The following is a 15,755-nucleotide window of genomic DNA, read 5'->3' on the forward strand; positions in this document are numbered from 1 at the left end:
GTTCCCGTTGGTTACGGAACGAGAAAGCTCGTCTCTGAGTGAGTTAGAATTCGTATAGATGAATAAGTGAGTCAGTGAGTCGCACATCAGGGTTTATATAGGTATATTTAGATTCTCCTCGGTGTAAAAATGCCCTTTCGTTTTATTTTTCTACTGGCGTGTGCAGACAGAGAAAGAGCGGTATTACGAGGTACATAGTTCCCCTGCTCACCGCACAACGGTGTCACCAGCTTGAAGAAGCGATCACAATGCCATTTTTCATCCTGCAGCCGTGCTAGCATTGACAAGTGCAACGAGATTGTTGCTTTGGTTTGGTTACTTATATTAGTATTATTTATATTAATGCTAGGACTGACGTAAATATTTGCCTCTAAGTACATAGAAACCATGAAAAATGGGTTTGTTTGGTAAAAAAAAAAGCCTTTTGTAAACAATTAAATATGATCGTGTAATGAATTTATTGGGTCGTTACCACAACGCCGAAACACCACAACGCCGAACGTACAATAACGTCGAAGACCATAACGCCGAATGCCAAAATTTACCACAACGCCGACAGCTAGAAAACTGCTGTGTACCACAACGCCAAATCACCACAACGCCGAAAAATGATTTTGCGGGTAAGGGGGGGCCAGCAAAATGAAAAACAACTGAATAAATTTGTGTGGTAACCTTACCTAACGTAACCTTTGTGGCAGTCCTGCAATGACATTTTTCGGCGTTAATGTATTTCGGCGTTGTGGTAATTCGGCGTTTTGGTACACAGCAGTTTTATAGCTGTCGGCGTTGAGGTCAATTTTGACATTCGGCGTTATGGTATTCGGCGTTATTGTACGTTCGGCGTTGTGGTGCGTCCCGAATTTATTTATTATAATCGTGTGCAGAAAAAGCTACATGTTATGAGTGAAATGCTTGATGATAGTCTCGCCCGTCTGGATGCGCGTATCGGCCGGTGTAGAGGTGTAGAGGTGTAGAGGTAGTCATGACCTTGAGCAGGTGCGCGCAGGAATGTGTCTCGGCGAGGCGCTGCTCCAGTTAGCTCCTGGAGTGCCTCCGCCTGTTCTGCGGGGATTAACTCCGCGCGCTTTGTTCCCTCTGAGGGCAGCACCGTTACTCCGCGCCACTGTCCACCCCCCCCCCCCCCCCCCTTTCCCTTCGCGCGGTGGACCTGCACTGCTGACGGAACTACAGCCCGGCTGCGAGTCTGGGCACGAAGTAAACACTTGCTGTACGTTTATTGAAATATATGTAATCTCGTAGAGACCTGCAAAATTCGCGGTTTCGATGGCCTTCAGGATAGACTGCACATACCCCCTGTACGCTCGGGCGAATAACGCAAGTTCATCGGCTGCCGACTTGTAAGTCGTCTCAGCTGGTTTGTCTGTGATTCGATCCTTCTTTGGTTGAGGGTTTATAACTGCTTGGGATTCGTCCAGATGAACAGTAAGCCAATAGAAAAATTATATAAGAAGTATAGGAGTTTGAATTCTAGCCTATCACCGAATGAATCCGCGAATTTTGCAGGTCTCTAGTAATCTGGGAAACGGATTTTTTTTTTTTTTTTTTACTCTTTAACTTCTAATTTTCTCAACAACAAATAAAAAAGATTAATTATGATCTTTTTTAATATCTTGTTTTTCACTTAATAAGAAAAAAAAATTTTCTTGTAAGACCTGATTCATAGAGACCTGCAAAATTCGCGGATTCATTGACCTCTAGGATAGACTCCACAGTCCTTTAAATACTCGCGGAAATGACACCTGTTCATTGGCTACTGACGCGTGAGACGTCTCAACTAAGCTGTCCGTAATTCGGCACATTCTTGGTTTAGTGTTCCCATTGGCTCACAGTTTCCCGGATAAAATGTGGGCCAATCGCAGAAGCGGTACGAAGGTATAGTTGTTTTGATGCTAGCCTATCGCGAAATGAATCCGCGAATTTTGCATGTCTCTACTGATTCAGATTTAACTACTATTGAGTAGTTTGATATAAATTTTGTTTCAGACATTTGGCTAACTATTTAAGCATTTTGTGTGCCTTGAATATAATACAATAATTAAATAATTTATTAATTTACTCCTTTCAAGATAGCGAATTTCATTGTCTACGCTATGGATAGAGACCTGCAAAATTCGCGGATTCATTCGGTGATAGGCTAGAATTCAAACACATATACCTCTTAGATAATTTATCTATTGGTTTACTGTTCATCTGGACGAATCTCAACCAGTTGAAAACCCTCAACCAAAGAAGGATCGAATCACGGACAAACCAGCTGAGACGACTTACAAGTCGGCAGCCAATAAACTTGCGTTATTTGCCCGAGTGTACAGGGGTATGTGCAGTCTATCCTGAAGGCCAACGAAACCGCGAATTTCGCAGGTCTCTAGCTATGGATGACGCTAAAACCAACTTATACGTAAATATTCTAAAACAAATTATAAACATAGCACATTCAAAACAAAAACTTATATATATATATATATATATATATATATTCATATTACTTACAACTTTGTAAAGGCTGAAAATTTAACTAAGGATAAAACATCGTGCGTTGCAAACGTAAGAAAATATACAAGGAAATGACATTACACTAATAGGCAGTAGTCTCAGCAGATAAGCCACAAAGAGATCTTGCCTGGTGGGAGTGTTCCGAAAATGATTTTCCATCCTCTGCTTGAAGGTTACTGAGTTCTTAGATCGCCTCGTCGCCTGGCTCCTTTCGTTCCAGAGCATCTCGTGAGAAGCGTTATGGCTCTATAGTGCTATGGCGCTATCGTGCTATGGCGTAATGGTGCTATGGCGCAATGGTGCTATGGCGCGCTGGTGTTATGGCGCTACGGCGCTTTGGCGCGGCAACTGTGTCGCCTGATAGCTTATTTGACTCGGCTGCAGTGCATTATGAGTAATATTAAGTGAATGCACATTACGTCTTTGTGTAAGTTTGAACCATTTTAGCTGAGCATGGTAGCGGGATTTAAGGTTAAAAATCAATTTTACACAGCATAATACATATTCGTTTACATTACTTACTGATTTTTATTAGTTGCATTAGTATTTTTATCATTATCTTAAATTTTGTTTTGGCAATTGTTTATGTATCTAGGTAAGTCGTTAGTGAACATAGCTGGGTATTTAATTTATGATTTCGTGTCATTTCAAACTTTTGTTGTATATTTTTGTCTTTTAAATAACGCCATCCAACTGAATAATCTTCGATTTGACAGGAATGAATACCATTGAAGAATAATTTTTCTAAGACATAAAGGCGCTATTGTTTGGTTGTTATTTAAGTGAAGTTCCTCGGCTCATAGGAACACCACCAACAATAAATATTCTTGCGGCAGTCAGCACACAGTGATCTCGCTGCTGAAACCTAGCAGTTGCGAGAACCAGCCAGCCACCATGCAATTCGGCATATGCCGTCCACAGTTGTGTTCCGTTTTGCACGCCGCTGAAACCAAACATTCCTGCCAACATCATCTGCGAGAACCAAAATAAACGAGGAAAGAATTTAGTTTGTTTAGTTGGCTGTCTGTCTGAGCTCCCAAGCGCCACATAAAATAATTTTAGGGATATATTAAAAATTTAAGATTCGTATATAATAACCGATGCGACTTTAGGTCTGCATCCAAACATTGATCTTAATTATAGTTTTTAAGCCCATTTGTACAAGCACACGGAAAATATTACTTTTTAAATGTAATATCGAAAGTAAAGCGGATGCGTTAATTATTATTTTTTTTATTTCAGTTTAATGTTTGTGAGCTCTCCAAGGCCTTCGCGACTGGGGTGCCTAGGCAAGCAGACCTAGCAGTCTTCATTCTTTTTGCCTGCTAGCACGCCTGCTAACGTGTATGTGACAGGCGGCACCCTTCCAAGGGGTGGCTCTGGGTGTCGAAGTTTTCACACCCGAAGGCTAACCTAAAACCGCACCAGAACGTGTTCTATTTTTGAGCTATGCCTATGAGCTGAAGTCGCAAAGATTGTGGACCTACGTGTGGCTGCGTAAACCTAAATATTTTCTCCTTCATGAACATTGGAGGACGTAACTTATGTATTTATCTGCCAAATATAACTTCATAATAGCGAAAATGTCCTAGAATAGGTATGTATGTAAACGTAAATTGCAATAGCATCAAGTAATCACAACCATTAAAAAATATGTAAAAAAAACTGTACAGTAGAAAATTATTGGTTATACGTATAATTGTGTATGTATTGCGCAGTGGTAACGTTTGTAGTCTCTATTTTGATGTTATTATTTGGTTGTGGTTCATATTTCATCCTAGAAAAATTTCTTTATTTTTTATATAATTGATTTGTACAATTTGTATGTTAGGCAAAAATGAATTTTTAATTATTATTTTTTATCTTATATTTATTAAAAATATTTAAATACATGAATAAGACCGTTATTTTTTATCCTTACCAAAAAACTAAATACTATAAACAGGGTGTCTACCAAATCTAGTAAATGAAATTCCCTGATTTTTCCAGGTTTTCCAGGTCTAAAACTGAATTTTTCCAGGTTTTCTTTAACACAATTACGACATTTCACGAAACTGAATAAACTGCATAACAATACATTGACGGGTTTCAAAGTATTTCAACTTACTTAAATTAGTAAAAACAATTACCTTCTTCCAGACGTGGCCAAAGTGACTCAATTGATGGCAAATAAAACATGCTGCTACAAATATTTCACACAATTACTTTTGCAAAAAACATTAGTAAAAGGAAGCTCCCGTCAATTTCGCAGTGACTCAACTTTTGCGTCTATCGCACTTGCTTCAGAACGAGCCAAATCCAACGCTCGAGCCTTCTTAAACTGCAATACCTTGATGTCCTCTTCAACTCTTCTTTTTTCTGCCTTCTTCTTGTCTGCAGCTTCCTTTTCTTTTTGTTTTGTTTGCAGGGCTTCCTTACGCCTACAACTAGCATTTCTTACATACTGTAACATGGACTTGTTGATATCAACATGCTCTACACCTCCAGAACGTTGAACATACACTTGTCTTTGTGCAATCAGTGTTTCTTCCTGCAAGTTTTCAGTCAGCAGATTAGAATTCACTGAAAATCCTCTTTCCAATGATGCATTTCCATGGAAAGTACCAACATCATCCTCACAAACTTTAGAAGGCCTGTTTTAGCAGCTACTGTATGTGCCTTAAGAATGAGCATCCACAGTGCATCAGAATCTTGCGAGGAACATACCAACTGATATGATCACTCAATGTTATCAGCTTCTTGTCCTGATAGCCACCTGTTTCGAAGAAAACATTATAAACTGTACTTCACACGCTGTTTCCTCACACCCGAATTTAAAGCCACAGACGGACATAAGCAGGAAATTCCCTTGGTATGTTTGTACTTCAGGGGAATTTTGTCTTGAAGTTTTTTTACCATAATTTTTGGACCAGTCCTAACATCATTTTTCAGTAACAGGGCAGACTTTTCTGGTACTTTCTCTTTCTTGATGGCATGGCGTACTGCATAACCCAACTTTATTTTGTTAGCAGTCAATAGATTTTCCTGGTTATCTACATCCAATAGAGATACATTGCGTTTGTCCCTAAAGATCTTCAGTACCTCTGGTTTCACAAACTTTCCTGCCAAAGTTAATAAAATGTCTACCAGTGAATCATAGAGAAAAAGTGCCATGGGTGCTTCACTTTGGAACATTGTAAGAAACAATTCCAGCTCTGATGCTAAAGAGTGGAAGAATGTCAATTTTACTAGAAGACTATCTTCAAGAGCACTTTTCACTACATTGAAAGAGACAGATGAAATAGAAACTTCACTAACAAATTTATTTGGGTGGGGTAACGTTTTCATGGCACGCTCAGCAACTGCAATATTTTCTAACCATCTGATTGCACAAAATTTCTTGGGAAAAAGCTCTGATCCAGTTATTCTAATGTAATCTGCCCTCCATGCAGGTACATGCTTAAAGAAAAAGTAACTGTGCCTCAAAAAACTTAACAACGTCCCATTGTGTAGCAGAAATTCCAGTTTTGAAAGCACCATGGACCGTATGAAGCCCACAGTTACCAATTTCTAGCAATTATGGCGAATCTTCACCAAAAGTGTCTGTGATACGTATTTTCAAAGCTAACAAAAATGCCCAGTTTACGATGGGAGCATCCATAGATACTTAAAATTAAATGCACCTGTCCGTATAATCCGAACGTGGGAAGCACATGCTGCAGCACGTACGTCAGCAGGATAACAGACCAGCTTGAACCAGTTTGTATCACGTGATTTGACGCCACTTCCGAATCCGAAAATGGATGTGGGGACTGTTCATTATTTGCCATTCAAAAATAAAAATGGGAGGGGATACACTTGATGCTACGTTAATGCAACCTGATCAATAAACAAAAAAAAATTGCTAACTACAACCTACCAAACAAAAATTCCCTGATTTTTGAAAAAATTCCCTGATTTTTCCCTGATTATTCCCTGATTACAATATTCCCTGATTTTTCCAGGTTTTCCAGGTTTTCCAGGTCAGTAGACACCCTGTATAAACACAAGAACCACGAAAATATATTCTCTAATTGAACATACCTACGTTTCTTAGAAAATAAATTTCCCAGCATTCATTGCTAATCGAAAAATTTCTAGGAACTGCAAAACAGTTAAATAAAAAATCAAGTTGTTTTTCTTTTACTTAGAATCTGCACTATTACTATCTAATGCATCTTAAGCTGTGTTTGTTTCCTTCTCTTAGTAGATAAATTTATTTTCCATTTTCATAAAATAATAAGTTAGTAATAAATAAAAATTAAAAATAAATATTTCACTCGAAGGCATTTTGAATCCCTAAGGTAAAACAAGCACAATCATTAATAAGAATGCTCCAGACGATTGGACTAATTTAATGTCATTTAATGTTCATGTCATAAAGAATCAGACACTAATTTTCTTAGGCATTCTTTATTTTAATTAATATAATTTCCAACCAAAGCGAATATGGTTTGGAATTATTTTTGACTTTATAAAAAGTTGAAATAAAAAAATAATGTTTTTTATAGTAGAGATACCTGGACACAGGTTATATGACAAAGCTTAATCTTCAATAGAGTAAGCGAAATGTCTTAAATGGAACTACTAGTAAAGTCATAAAAAAATTTGAATCAGATTGCTTCGGGTATTAATTGAATAAACTATTGAAGAACTAATTCAAACAAGCAAACATGAAAAAAATATATATATTTATTTCATAACAATAAATAAATTAGCTACCAAAATTCAGAAAACTTTAACACAGTAAATAATCGACATGAAAACAAATTGCCTGCAAACGTTACAGGATCAAATAGCTGCTTTCGTTTCATAAAAAGGAACTGTGTTCCGAAGTATAAAGAAAAAAAATTGTGCAATTTTATTTAGGTATTTAATTCACCAAAATAAAATATTTCAATAAAGGCCTATATTTTTTTAATATTTTGTTCAAACAATTACAAATAGATTTATTTTAATTATTAAGGTTATATTTTTAAAATTTTAAACAACATAAATATTCAAAGAGCCAGTCTATTCTTCAAATATTTCTTTACAAAATTTGGAATAAAAAATAACCCTTTCGTATTCAAACACGAGGAAAAACTCTGATGAAGATGCCTACTATTAGAAGCATAGGTATTTAATATGTTAGTTCCAGTCATAACTCTTAGATGTTTTCATAGAAAGTTCTCTATGGATGCATTGCTGCTATAGGTTTTCGAGTTTTAGATCACAATTTAAAATTTATGTTAATTAAGACGAAATAATATTTCCCTAGCCAACCTTAGTCCGAAGATATATTCTATCTATTAACGTCGAAAATAATTAAAAAATGGTCTAAAGTGTTTTTTTAAATTATTTTTCTATATTTTCATACACATTAAAGTATCGAAAAACAAGAATAAATTAATTTGAAAATAATTCTTAAAGACAAAACTGTAGCATGACTACTGGTTACTGAGAATGGCCTAATTTTTAAAAAAATATTATTTACGTTTGCTAAGGTCTTCGTCATTTACATAAAAGAAATCTTGATAAGTTTACTACACCAAACTTAACCAAAAATTTATGTGAAAATAAATTTTAATTATCGACACTCAAAATAGCTGTGTTTCGCATTATAGACTTAAAGCTCTTTTATTTGTTTCCTCTGCAAAGTTGTTAGTCAATACGCATTTCCTGTAATGGCATAGTACTCAAAACAGACACAATGAATTTGTCACACTGTCACGTTTACAGCAGGCCAAGAAAAGTTACTTCCTTAATGTAAAGCCTATTGAATGCGGTATGTTTAAATACATCATTAATTGGTCAACGCAATAAACATTGTAATGATGTATCTGCCATCTGGCCGAGGAGCACTATATAAAGTTTTGAAGAATGGCTTCCAAAATTGTTGTATTAGATATGATTACAATAAACATTTGCAGAAAATGTAAAATATTATTAGGTAATTCGATACTTTTTTAAAAGTTAAATCTAGAGTATTAAGAATGTATTTTTAAATAATATTTAAGTTGGGAGATAATATTCTGTGGAAGTGAGAACAAGTGCCGCAAGATGCGCTGGCACGGTGACTGTGGTGGGCGTGGAAGTCATGGTGGTCGTGTTGTTCGCGGTGACTGCGGTGACCATGGTGGCCATTAGTGGCCGTGGTTATTGTGGTAGCCGTGGTGACCGTGGTGACCGTGGTGGCCATTAGTGGCCGTGGTTATTGTGGTAGCCGTGGTGGCCGTGGTGACCGTGGTGGCCATTAGTGGCCGTGGTTATTGTGGTGGCCGTGGTGGCCGTGGTGACCGTGGTGGCCATTAGTGGCCGTGGTTATTGTGGTAGCCGTGGTGACCGTGGTGACCGTGGTGGCCATTAGTGGCCGTGGTTATTGTGGTGGTCGTGGTGACCGTGGTGACCGTGGTGGCCATTAGTGGCCGTGGTTATTGTGGTGGCCGTGGTGACCGTGGTGACCGTGGTGACCATTAGTGGCCGTGGTTATTGTGGTGGCCGTGGTGGCCGTGGTGACCGTGGTGGCCATTAGTGGCCGTGGTTATTGTGGTAGCCGTGGTGACCGTGGTGACCGTGGTGGCCATTAGTGGCCGTGGTTATTGTGGTGGCCGTGGTGACCGTGGTGACCGTGGTGGCCATTAGTGGCCGTGGTTATTGTGGTAGCCGTGGTGACCGTGGTGACCGTGGTGGCCATTAGTGGCCGTGGTTATTGTGGTCGCCGTGGTGACCGTGGTGACCGTGGTGGCCATTAGTGGCCGTGGTTATTGTGGTAGCCGTGGTGACCGTGGTGACCGTGGTGGCCATTAGTGGCCGTGGTTATTGTGGTGGCCGTGGTGACCGTGGTGACCGTGGTGGCCATTAGTGGCCGTGGTTATTGTGGTGGCCGTGGTGACCGTGGTGACCGTGGTGGCCATTAGTGGCCGTGGTTATTGTGGTAGCCGTGGTGGCCGTGGTGACCGTGGTGGCCATTAGTGGCCGTGGTTATTGTGGTAGCCGTGGTGGCCGTGGTGACCGTGGTGGCCATTAGTGGCCGTGGTTATTGTGGTAGCCGTGGTGGCCGTGGTGACCGTGGTGGCCATTAGTGGCCGTGGTTATTGTGGTAGCCGTGGTGACCGTGGTGACCGTGGTGGCCATTAGTGGCCGTGGTTATTGTGGTGGCCGTGGTGACCGTGGTGACCGTGGTGGCCATTAGTGGCCGTGGTTATTGTGGTGGCCGTGGTGACCGTGGTGACCGTGGTGGCCATTAGTGGCCGTGGTTATTGTGGTAGCCGTGGTGGCCGTGGTGACCGTGGTGGCCATTAGTGGCCGTGGTTATTGTGGTAGCCGTGGTGGCCGTGGTGACCGTGGTGGCCATTAGTGGCCGTGGTTATTGTGGTAGCCGTGGTGGCCGTGGTGACCGTGGTGGCCATTAGTGGCCGTGGTTATTGTGGTAGCCGTGGTGGCCGTGGTGACCGTGGTGGCCATTAGTGGCCGTGGTTATTGTGGTGGCCGTGGTGACCGTGGTGACCGTGGTGGCCATTAGTGGCCGTGGTTATTGTGGTAGCCGTGGTGACCGTGGTGACCGTGGTGGCCATTAGTGGCCGTGGTTATTGTGGTGGCCGTGGTGACCGTGGTGACCGTGGTGGCCATTAGTGGCCGTGGTTATTGTGGTAGCCGTGGTGACCGTGGTGACCGTGGTGGCCATTAGTGGCCGTGGTTATTGTGGTGGCCGTGGTGACCGTGGTGACCGTGGTGGCCATTAGTGGCCGTGGTTATTGTGGTAGCCGTGGTGACCGTGGTGACCGTGGTGGCCATTAGTGGCCGTGGTTATTGTGGTGGCCGTGGTGACCGTGGTGACCGTGGTGGCCATTAGTGGCCGTGGTTATTGTGGTAGCCGTGGTGGCCGTGGTGACCATAGTTGTTGTGGTGACAATGATGGTCGCGGTGGCTGTGGTTGCAATGGTGACCGTGGTTATTGTAGTGACCGTGGTGGCCATTGGTGGCCGTGGCGGCCGCGGTGGTCGTGTTGGTTGTGGTGGCTGTGGTTGATGTGGTGTGGCGGGGCCAAGTGGCGGCAAGTGCTGTGTGCGATGTGCACTTGTACTTCCGGCCCGTTGTGCGGGTCCCTCCCAGGCCGGCCCCCTGGCCGCTGTGTGAGAGCGTGCTATGTCCACCCTCCCCGCTCCCTGCTCTACTGCTTCTCGACTTGTTTATCGCTACTTCATACTGGTAGGTAATGTCACATAACACATGAATTACAAGTGATCATTTAAGAGCGATATTACTTCAATCACGCAATCACATGAAAATAGCACTTGAGATCTATCTTTTCATACGTTGTGGTTATGAGGACATGGAACTTTCTTATTACTAATGGTTTTGTTTAAGGTTATTACCAAAAGCACTATTTTGTGGCACATCTGATATAGTTTAGGTGAATATGGCTCATTATCTTAATAAAAATATTTACTAAATTAATAATAAATTTGATTTGAAGTAACAAGTTAATATGGCTCGAATCGATCACAAAGGTTTTATTTTCTGTGTTTATAGACATTGGTCCTTTTTTTGCATATTCAAAGAAATCACAGCACACAATTATTATGTAGTGCTTGTAGTATAGGCTACACAAAACAAATCATATCGTATATTTTATATAGGCCTACCTGTTGATTTTTGTGCTGCCGCATAACTTACGTTTGGCCATGTTTTTAGCCATGTTTTATGGACTTGAAACCAGCCAATTATAAAAAAAAGATAGGTCGTTCTTAATTTTATGCAAAAACAAGTTTTGTTTGAGTGAGAAATAACACAGGTCGGAAAATGCTCCGCATACATGAAACCAGTGGTTGAGGTAACATTTTATTGAAGTACGTAATTGAAAGAGCCCTGTAGACGTTGCCTTAAAAAGCCTCGTCTAAATGCCTGCAATAGAGTTAGGACCCCGTCACATGTCCAACACCTAATATGATGTGTCAAACATAGTTTGAGTGTTACGACGTCAGAGCAAATGTCAAAAGGTCAGCCATGTTTGTTTCATAAGTTAATGTCTTGACTTATCATCAAATATTTTGCATATATGACAAGTTCTAAAATATTTTGGATATTGGATGCCATCAACCAATCTAAATCGTGCCTAGCAAAAACGTAATTGCCTTCCGTTCTTGTCAAAATGAATCATTAAAAAGGCGAAAAACACATAGACGATTGAATAAAGGTGTTATAAAGTTGAACATACTAAAATATTCTTAATATAATGTTGTATGCAAAATAGTTTTATATGAAATATGTAAATTAAGTGTCTATACCTTTAAAAAAAATCCCTGAACATTTATTTTAGTGTGTAACGAGTATAAAAGTGAGTTAGATTTATAGATGTTTAAAATAAAAAATGCACAACAAGCATAACAATTTCAAAAATTTCATCCAGCACTGTAATGCATTATTTAATTTCAACTTGCAATTAAGATTGAAAACCTTAAGATAGCTCAGGCCAAAAAATAAATTTGATAGAGTGATATCATTTAAATCATATTTGAGATAATCTGTCCAACTTTTTTGATAGAGAAATAGCCTATGGAAGCTAATTTCCGTCCAGTATTAACCCTTAAAATGTGATGTCAAATAAAGATGGAGAAAAAATTTTTATAGATAGGACCTAAAGTAATATACAAATAACAGTCGAACCAATAAATTTATTTTCTTTCGAAAATATTACTCTTTTGTTGGTTTAGATTTGTAGAACTGGACAAATTTTAATTTTATAGGTGACATTCCATCGTTCGTAAAATCTTTGTTGCATGTGAAGGTATATCACATATAATTTAACGTAACTACCACTACCTTTAATTTCCAACACATATTTTTTTTGAGCTACATAGTTAGACAGGCCCAACAAACAAGCCATTTTAGTTTATTTGATAGGAATATGTAATTATTTTTCTCTTATTAAACAAATGACGTTCGCCCAGTGTGAGACAGGTGGGCTGTCTGCTCTCGCCGCTGTCAACCTTATTTCCTACGCACAGATGCCACAAGCTCTGCACCTGAGCGACTTAAGTGTTGTTTGGCTCTCAGTGTGTAGTTAAAGAAATAAAACATTTACACCAAAAATAAATTAAGAAATAGTTTTAAGATCGTCTATAAAATTTAACTTTAAATTAATTGCCTTAAATGTATATCGTAACCTTAAAGCTTTATTAACATTTTTGTCATAAACCAATTAGGATACTACCTACCAACGATATCCTGCTTTTCAAACAAATTTTTAATTTTTAAATTAAAACAATTGTAATGAAGTTCTTATTAAAAAGACAATGCGTATACCTACGGTAAGGTAATAGTTTAACTAATAGGTTGCTAGTGAAATATGTTAATATAATTATCTGCAAGATATCTGTAAACATTTTGGTAAAAAACATCTCCCCGGTCCTTTGTGTGGGATTACACGTGCCATTATTTTCATTTTATCACCATAACTAAACACCATAACTTAACACTATAGCCAGTTTTCATTTTTTTTTACAAATATTTTTCACGAATATTTTTTTCCTAATGGTTATAAAAGTTGTATAAATAGGTTTGCAGGTGATAGAGACTACAAACCCTTGCTCGCATTTTTACATCCTTTATATAATTATAAGAAAACAACTGTGGAAAATATTCGTAACAGAACACAAATGCAAACAATGTATAGTGTTAAATTTTTAGTAAACGAAGTAGCTTTTAACTAGCAGTAAAGAGGATAAAATAAAAAAATTAACATGGCTTGTGAGACTTCGATTTAAAAAAAAAAAATATAGTTCGTAAAACCTTTCCATATTTCTGTAAATTATTTAACTGCTGCTAGATTCTGTTTATAAGGCGGAGTTTTTAAAATATGTGAACAAAGGACATTTCCGAGCTTCTCAGGTTCGGAACGCTTCGTGCAACTTCGTGTAGCTTCGTGTAGCTTCCTTTATCCAGGATTCTCACAAATTTCTGGGAAACTACGGGGATCCAAGGTCACAGCTATGTAGAATATAATTTGTTGGCGGATAAAGACTTTAAACTTCAAAACTTTAAATTAAAAAAATTATTAAACTAACAACCGTACAAATAAAATATTACGTAACTATTTAAGTAAAGATTAATTTTTATTACATTACTGTGTTAAATTTGTTTACTTAATAAAAATATAAAGAAATATTTAAACCATTCTACTTTGCAAACCTGAATCGAGCGTAAAAGAGGTCGTTTGGCTCGGTCATACCAGCCATGTTGAATTATTAAATGTTCTTGTCATGACTATTAGTATATTATTTAAGGGCTATTTCTGTAGTTTTAACTTAATAACTTCCTTGGGACTTTGGTTCCGTCACTAATATTTTAAACATATTTTTCAAGTGAAATATAAAATGTGTAAAATATCGCACATGGTTTCGTAATTAATTTTAATTGAGAAACTTTTTAAACCCATTATCCATATTACACTTAGTGAATATGTTTTCAAAACATTGGTAATAAAACCAAAAATCAGCGACAGGTGTTGTGTTAAATATTTTATAAATAACCTTCAAATAAAAGTATTGATGGAAAAAAGAAGAAAAAATCCACATTGTACGTGCGACAAAGCCTTCAACTCGAGTCACGTGGGAGCTAAGTAGGCTGGTTAAAGTTTGCAAGTTCAATAGGTTCAAACGTCGCAAATAAAACTACTAAGCAATACAAAATATAATCAATGTAGAAATAACTGATTTATGTCATGACATGCGAAACCACGCCGAATGTGTTAAACTGTGCAGCTCATCAATATCGTGTTTAACCTTTTACGTGAAAAAAAGTCACTATAGGCGTATAGAAACCGAATTCCTGTAAAATGATTAGCGGTTAAAATTGTTATCACATAGAAGTGTAAATTAACGTTCTTATTAAGATCAAAACATGCAAATATTTGAACTGGAGTACCGGACATTGCCCCATTATAGGCCTACCTGTAAGGTACGTAGTGTGTGCTGTAACCGACGTGTTAATTTTCGTAGGTAAGTATACTTATTTCATTTATAAAAATTATAAAATTTTAAAAGTTAATAGTTTTACTTTTACACTCTAAAAATATTTTTTTTTATATAATTTCATAAATATGGTAGGGTACAACAATTTCTAAACACGTCAGAACTGAACCACAGAGATTATATTTTTAAGAAGTAGTTAGCTCTGGCTGGCTTAAAATACAATTTACAAATCAATAAAAAAGTAAATTTTGTACTTTCCTCGTAGTGCGTTCGATATAAATATCATTGAAGTATGCTTTGTCGTATCGCCATTGGCAGTATAACGCAACACTTAAATCCGGCACAATATAAGATTTGTTTTTTTGAAATTCTATGCCATACTTTTTTTTTACAAAAGTATAACAACATCGCGTAAGTGACTGCGTTAACTGTGTACACAACTAATACACATAACGGCTAAAAGTAACCATGTACACAAACGTGCCTGCTTCCGGGCCATATGATCACCCTATCTTCATATCTCCATATCTCCATATAATTATATAAATACTTGTGCGGCTCGTGATTTTAGTGCACTTATTTAGTTTAATATTAATTTTAGTAAATTATCGTACATTTTTGACGTAAGCCAGAATAAAGGTTAATTCTTTATAAGCTTGAATTGGTAAAAGTTAAAATGTCGGACGAGGGACGGATACAAACACCTTTTAACTCTTTCCAGCCCTGTGATGGTTCTGCCCTAGTTGGGATAAGAAATTCTTTCAACATTACGAACAAGGTTTCCGTTATGTTTCTAATAATGTCCGTAAAATTTTCGGTAAGTTTGTGAACATTTCAAACAGTGCACCGTTTCTTTGGGTTCAGTTCCGATACCAATGAAATAAACGTTTTAACTTGACTTCAACGATACAGTAATCGCACCCCAAGGTCATAAACCATATAATTACAGCTCCAACATCCTGCATAAAAATACTTGCTTACTCCAGTGATAAATCAACATATATTTAAAAAAAAATATTAGATTCGTAATTTGCGTTCAATTAATTTGTGTTTTTTGTACACTGAGTAACCTCGAGGTCCTATTTTGTGTTCGAGTCTGTGTTTCGGTTCAGGTGCTGACGGGCGTATCGTCGCCTAGCCTTGTTTATTTACGTCAGTGAAGGGCGATGAAGACTACGGTTCAAATAACCCAAGAGGCCTGGAACCAACACGAACACCCCAGACAGCCGCATTGTTTACGTGATTGTCTTCATTTATGATAATTAAAAA

This window comes from Bacillus rossius (assembly GCF_032445375.1).
Source record: "Bacillus rossius redtenbacheri isolate Brsri chromosome 9 unlocalized genomic scaffold, Brsri_v3 Brsri_v3_scf9_1, whole genome shotgun sequence".
NCBI classification, from domain to species: domain Eukaryota; kingdom Metazoa; phylum Arthropoda; class Insecta; order Phasmatodea; family Bacillidae; genus Bacillus; species Bacillus rossius.